The 7,467-nt window shown below is 48.2% G+C and overlaps 1 protein-coding gene across 3 annotated transcripts in view; it reads left to right on the forward strand.

Annotated features, from left to right (window-relative positions):
• Positions 1-7,467, forward strand: part of frmd4a (FERM domain containing 4A) — a 76,937-nt gene that overhangs the window by 18,220 nt on the left and 51,250 nt on the right. The gene's annotated exons all lie outside the window — the stretch shown is intronic.

Consider the following 7,467-nt stretch of genomic DNA (forward strand, 5'->3'; position numbering starts at 1 on the left):
TACCCAGATCAACAACGAATCCTTGAAAGAGTGACACAGGGCTTGTTCATAGTGGTGCCTCTCCCTCTCTAGTACAAGATATCCATAGCAGCTATTTGTGAGGGAGAGAAAGAACAGAACAAATGTATGTATTAAAAGTTAAGCTTGCTTCCGCAGGGTGGCAGGGCTTCTCTTCCTGTGCTGTGCTGTATGTTCATATTCATAGTGTGTTTGACATCATTGTAATAAATGTTTCTCTTTGTAAAATGTTTTTTTTTCTTCTGCACTAACCAGTTGAATCCGAATGTTAGAACACATTGTTTGAGTCTGCAAATAAACTTCATAGTAGTGGCAAGAAGCTCAGATCTGAAAGCAGACATGCGTATATGTGCGTGGGAGAAAAGTGGTAAACTAATGTGCAACAACCAGATTAAATGTCATATTTTTCAGTTGTGTGTGTGTGCCTGCGTGTGTGTGTCTGTCTGTGTGTGTGTGTGTGTACTGAAGCGGCCCTGGGGTATGAATTGAGAAGTGTAGAGTGCTCTTCTCACCAGCGATGAGAGGGTTAACTCAATGAGATGACCTGATGGTGTTGTCACACAGCACTACACCTGTCTTCTATTCTCTCCTCCACCTCCACCCTAATCCCCTCCTTTCATCTCATCCCTCCTCCAGGCCTTCATTCCCAGTGTCCTGCTTGGAATGGTTCAGACTGAATCAGCCACATTACATAGGCCCCGTCTAAAGTGAAAACAGCATCTCTGTCTCTCCTTCTCCCCCCCCCCCCCCCCCCTGTGTGTTGGCATTTAAAACGTCTACTGTAATGGGCTTTTCCAGATTGTGTGTGATATGTTCCAGAGGAGAACTTCGGGGGGGGGGAGGGCGTGGTAGAGGGCTGCTTCGGGGAGGACGCTGGCTACACAGACCCATGGCGCTCATTCAACTCTGCCCTATCTGTCCCCACCCCCACAACCCCCTCCAAGGCCCAATCAACCCAGCAGGACTGGGAGCCATACCCTGGGTTCAACTGACTTCAGCATTTATCTTTGTCAGACACATTGAGCACCATTTTGCCGCTAAGCTTCTTCATTCAGGCCAGCTCCACACAGAACGAGGTGTCCTCCTCCACGGTGTCTTCCAGGACGGGGGTGAAGGTGAACTCAACCCCCTGGGGGACAGAGAGATAGAGAGAGAGAGAGAGAGAGAAGAGATAGAGAGAGAGAGATATAGAGATGGAGACCGTCTTCCTGAGCCTCAGTGCTAACGCTGATGCAGCTATACTGTATCCTCTCAGTCTCACCCCCCCCCGCCCTCTTTCATCCATGCTTGTCTCTCTCTCGCTTATCTTCTTCTCGCTTATCTTCCTCTTCCTCTTCTCCCGCTCCACAGTCCTTTAGCAGGCACGCCAGTAATGACCAGTGGAGCAGGGTAAATCTATAAAACAAGCATGACTGATTTGCTCTGTAATGCCTCCTTGTCTAGTTAGGTAAAGACTACTCGTATACTCATGTATGCATAAGGCTGGCTTCCTGACATGGAAGAAAAGTCTAAAAAAGGATCCCCATGGCCTACCTTGGTATTGTTGGTTGTACTGTACCACGCCTGGTTAGAACACACCATCAAACAACAGGGTTCCTGACTGGCTCACTTATAGACAATGATGTATCATATATAGCTACGCACACACGCACAGACACACACATAGTGTCCCCAATGGCACCTTCTGTAGTATAATATATGCATGTAGGTCAGGTGAACACTGGGATGTACTCATTAGGGATGTACTCATTACCAGACGTCCTACTGTATGTGTGTGTGTCCAGGTGTCTGCTTGTGTGTGTGTGTGTGTGTGTGTGTTTGTGCAGGTATGCATGTGTGTGAAAGAGATCATCTTTTGTGATCAATGTAGCAGTGGTTAACCTGGAATTAACCTCGTCATGCCCTATCAAACCAATCAGAGCAATGTCCTCTATCTACTGGCTCCCTCTCTCCTTCCATATCCTCTATTGACTGGTGCCCTCGCTCACTTCCTCTCTCTCTTCCTCTACCCAGAGCCTCTCATCCTCACACATATGGATTATATTTGAATATTTCATCATTAATACAGTAGAATTCCCTACCCTAGATCATTTACTTCAGTTTTTGTTTGATTGTGGTGTGTGTGTGTGTGTGTGTGTGTGTGTGTGTGTGTGTGTGTGTGTGTGTGCATGTGTGCGTGCGTGTGTGTGCACCAGTGCCCAGCTGTCTGTGGTTATGCTAACAGATGGAACCATTACAGACTGGCCAGGGGCTAGAACAGATAGACAGATAGACACACACACACACACACATACAGAGAGACCATCAAGCAGCCACAGTCTGGTTGCCAGTTTACCCCCTGTTCTATTTCCTACCTCCCTGCTTTCAAGCCTTAATAGTACTACCCCAAACAGCACATATCCTCCTTCCTCCCTTCCTCCATCCTCGACCTGAGCTTAGTGGGCAGGCAAACTCAGGAGGGTTCAGCTCATGCAGGGAGGAAACCGGAGGAGTGAAGTGGTCAGATCAGAACCTCTAGAGGTAACCTCCTCTATGCCTGCATGAAGATAATTAGAGGAGAAAGGCAGGGCGGTTGAGGGTTGGCCTGTAGGAGAGTTAAAACTCCTGTGTGTGTTTGTGTGTGTGTGTTTGTGTGTGTGTGTGTGTGTGTGTGCCAGAAGGAGATGTAACTCTCCTACAGGGACAAAACCTCAGCAGCCAGGCCTTTCTCCTCTAATTATTTTCATGCAGGCATAGAAGAGGTTACCTCTATGAGGTCCTGATCCGACCACTTCCCTCTACTTCTTCACTCCCCTGTTGTCCCTGTCTAAGCGGAACCATCCTGAGTGTGTGTCCTTGGGTGAGTGTGTGTGTGTGTGTGTGTGCAGCACATCCAATGCCCTCTCGTCCCTCTGAGGGCTGGACCGTGGGATCAATCAGAGCGACCCGGCGACTCACAGCCCGAGCCACACAGCTAATGACGCACTTGATGCTAGGCGTTGTCGTGGAAACGCTACCGGCAAATGTTCCGCTTCATTTGTTGCCATCACTCCTTTGGTGTTTCATTTTTTAATTACTTGTGTGTAAAGTGCAAGGCAGTGGAAGGTAGGGTGATACATGGTGTGTGTGTGTGTGTGTGTGTGTGTGGTGATGGTGGTGGTTGTGGTCGGAGGTGGGGGTTATTCCTTAAAGGGGGTGTTGGGGATGGGCTAATAAAACACATCAGAAAGGCTGATGTGATTGGTGTAGGATCCCACACATGAGATGTAATATATCAAATAACATTTTGGAGAAGGTATCAAAGGCATTTTTACCTCTTTGCTATGAGTCCACAGTTTTACTCTGCAGGCATTTGCACATTTGCACACTGGTTCTGTATGCTGGTCCAGGTCCATGTCTTGATTCTGTCTCCTTGTTCTGTATGCTGGTCAGGTCCATGTCTTGATTCTGTCTCCTGGTTCTGTATGCTGGTCCATGGTTTTAGCTCCATGATGATGTAGCATGCATACTGATGTTTCTGCTGACAGGACTTCTGCTTCCCAGACTGAACATGCACACATTCCTTTGTCAGAGTTCAGTCATTCCAATTGCTCTGCAGCACATATTTTAGCATAATATGCTGTTTTTGCATATGCAGGTTTTCTGCTTAAGTGCACAAATGATTATTCATGATTTACATAGAGACCCTGCCCAGGGAGACAGAAGAGCTGACCACACACATTCCCCCTATGTACTGTACAGGTAACCCCCCCCCCCCACACACACACACACACACACTCACTGACACACATACACCGAAACTAACACACACACACCTAATACCTTGAATCCACCTTTTGTGTCCAGTGGTCTGTCTGTCCATCTGTCCTGTTACAGCCCTATTATCCCACTGTGTCTCTCTCTCTCCCTCCCTTCCTCTCTCTCTCTCTCTCTCTCTCTCTCTCTCTCTCTCTCTCTCTCTCTCTCTCTCTCTCTCTCTCTCTCTCTCTCTCTATGTCTCTCTCTCTCTCTGTGTCTCTCTCTCTCTAATTATTTGCATTAGTGTTGAGTTTGATGACGGAACCAGCAGAGGGTGCTCTGTTGCAGGAACTCCCTGGTCTTCCACTAGGCTTCCACAAGCACAAGCTTTTTCCTCAACACACACTCTCCACACAAACACAATGTATAATCCTCTGGTGCAACTACTTGGTGTACAGATGACTACCAGCGGTGTTTGGTAGACCGGCAAGTCCTTTATTCAGTCTAATAAAAATAAATGCACAGTATGATCACTAGACGTGAAATGTTACAGAGTAAACTTTGGTCCTAGTTACCAGCATGTCAGATACCCTTGGCTTCTTGTTGTCGAGTGTGATAGATAGAGCCAATCAGAAGAGCCTCCTGCAGATTAAACCCTCTGTAATAAGACTGGGCCAGTGTAGTTGCCATTTGGCCCCCATAAACATTGAACAATACTCCTCAAACCCTCTCATCTGTCATCATCCACTCTGTATGACATGGACGAAGAGGGATCAGGTGTGTGTGTGTGTGTGGCCAAGGGTCTATCACGTATATAATTAATGACCCCGCCCTTCTCCTCCTGCTGTTGCAACGCGACAAAGAGGGAGAGAAGAGAGAGAGGGAGAGAGAGAGAGAGAGCAACATATGCTAAGGGCTGTAGGTTGATTAATAATTACAGCCTTTTTCTGTGACAGACTGACTGGCTCACCACCCTTGCTGTCTACTGAGAGGCAATTACACAGGATTAATTCCCCCCTTCCTTCCTTCTCTCCCCTCATGCCCCCTCCATGCTTCCCTCCATCCCTGTACTCGTTGAGACACAATACCACCCCCCCGCCTCACCCTCCTGTGCCAGTCATATCCCTGCACCGCCCCCCCCTCCCAACACACACACACAGTTCCCATGGTGATAGGAACCTGGAGCTAACATGATAGGGGGGTCCCAGCTTGGTGCCCCAGTGTTCATCTTCTTTCTCTATTGATTTTGGATGGTGGTGAAGGAAGGACAATAGACTGGGGGGAGGGGGTTGACAGGTCTGTGGGGGGCCTGATATTCAGCGTTTTGGAGGGTCTCACTCCTCCCCTTCATACTACCTCCCCCCCCCCCTCCTTTCCTCTCTCCCTCTACAATAGGCTCACATAAGTACTACACATGTCGTTTTTTGTCAAAGCAAAGTGTAGGGTGCGCCCTGGCACACACAGGGAGTCAACCTGCCTGGGTGTTGATGTGGAGGCCAGAGGGAGGTAACAGGGAGACCTGTCAGTAGGGCGGCTCCCATCTGTGGAGCAGATGGGGGGGGGTCATAATGAGTCACTGTGGGAGAGCAGAGATGTACATCCAGGTACGGTATCAGGAAGTGCCGGTGTGTCCTATCTGTGGTTTTGTCTGTATGGGAGTGACATGGAGCGTGTGAATGTGGGAGTGTGTGTGTGGGAGTTTGTGTGTGTGCGTGTGTGTGCGTGTGTGTGTGGGAGTGTGTGAGCATGTAAGTCACTCCACGGTCCAGAGATTCAGACCAGAATGTTGGCAGCCCAGGTGCGTACTGGGAGAAGATGAGAAAGTAAGAGGGAACCCCACAGTGTGATCTCCCCCGGGATTTCACTTTACACACACACACACACACATCTTCTACACACACACACACACACACATCTTCTACACACACGTGGAATCCCATGTTAACCTGTGTTTATCTGTGTTACATCATTCCTCCAGGAGAGTTCTCATGTTCAGTTCCATTTCTCCTTAGGATCTGGGATACCTGGATTAAATATGTAGGCTGTTCATCAAACATTAACCTGTACTTATCAGGCCGCCCCACTGGGATTGGCTTTGTTATTATGAGGGGAGACTCGGTAGGCATGTGGACTATGTGCAGTTGTGTCAGTGTGTAAATGTGTGTTTGTGTGTTTTTCTGTGTATGCACGCCTACTTGCAAGCAGACATGTTTGCAGTCGACAGTGCTCATTCTTGAATCAGTGTTGGGAAACAGAATGCGCTCTTACACTATATCATACTGACATATGTGTGTGTGTGGGTGTGTGTGTGGGTGTGTGTGTGTGTGTGTGTGCGTGTGTGTGTGTGTGTGTGTGTGTGTGTGAGTGTGTGTATAGGTGTGTGTGTCAGGCTCTTCAGCAGAGGAGAAAGTGGGTTAAGTTTACTGGGCAGAAATGCTGGAGCGTGACTCACTCTAGTGCTTTCATACCAGCCTCTGAAATATGCCTCTGTAGCACTCTGTCTGCTTACTGCCTAACACACACACTCACACACACACACGCACACACACTTACACACACTCACTCACACACACACTCACACACAGCACAAAACTCAGGCGTGGGTGAGTGTATGTAGGGCAAGAAATTCACATTCTGGGTAGTTTTGACCAAGTTAGAAGATAAAAAGGGGAGTTAAGTTTGGTGGCCTTGCATAATCTTGACTGTGTCTCTGACTCGACAAGCCAAGGTCACCTCCGCTGCAGCGTTGAGTCGGCAGTTTCCTCTACATGTCTTACATCAGACACCGATGAGGACACACACACACACACACTGCATTAACGTTGATGTCCTGAGACCATTTTGGAGTGCAGAGTGACACAGAAAGATGTTGCACAACCATCCCTACAGTGCTGCAGAGGGTGATTCAGCAGAATCCTCTGCTAGACTGCATCTCATGACTGGCAGACAGACAGACAGACAGACAGACACAGGCAGACAGAAAAGCGGATAGGCAGGCAAGAAAATAGAATAGAAATACAGACAGACAGACATGCAGACAGACAGGCAGGCAGAGTGTGTCAGTGTAGAAACAGTTATCCCTGCTAGTGCTAGTGGGTGTTTGCCATTAGCAGTTTAATCTTTAGACATTTGGATTGCGACAGGTGCGTAAGCAGCTTAAGGTGACAGACCAGAATAAATCCCATCGTTTGCAGCACAGGATTTCTGTGTGCGTGTGTGTGTGTCCTGAAAACAGTAGTCCAGATTGCCAGACAGGTAGCAAAGTGGAATCACCAGATCACATTAGAGATCTCAACCTGGCCTGATGGTCTACTGCCAGACTGATGCACCAGACTGAGCACCGGCATGATCACTGATTGGTTGTAGCATAGAGAGGTTCAGCTGCTGATTGGTCGTGGCGTGTGAGAGCCGGCCTTCACAGTCCAGCCTGGGGGCTGCCAGCATGCTCCTGTTGCATCTTTCCCCTCAAGTGACTTGCCACTTACTAGGCTTCATTGTAAATAAGAATTTGTTCTTAATGACTTGCCTGGTTGAATCCAGGTTAATAAAAGGCTCCGGTGAGAGGTGGAGCCGTGTTGGACAGGACTTGGTCTGGGCTTGGGTTTGACTTCACTGGTCACTTCACTTGGACTCAAACTTTGAAAAATGTGTTGTTGCAAATCTCTTTTTTTTGAGGATGTGTTTGATTTTGGTTTGCATGTTTGTGTGTGTGAGAGGAGAGAGAAAGAGAGA

This window comes from Osmerus eperlanus, chromosome 5 (genome assembly GCF_963692335.1).
Source record: "Osmerus eperlanus chromosome 5, fOsmEpe2.1, whole genome shotgun sequence".
NCBI lineage: Eukaryota > Metazoa > Chordata > Actinopteri > Osmeriformes > Osmeridae > Osmerus > Osmerus eperlanus.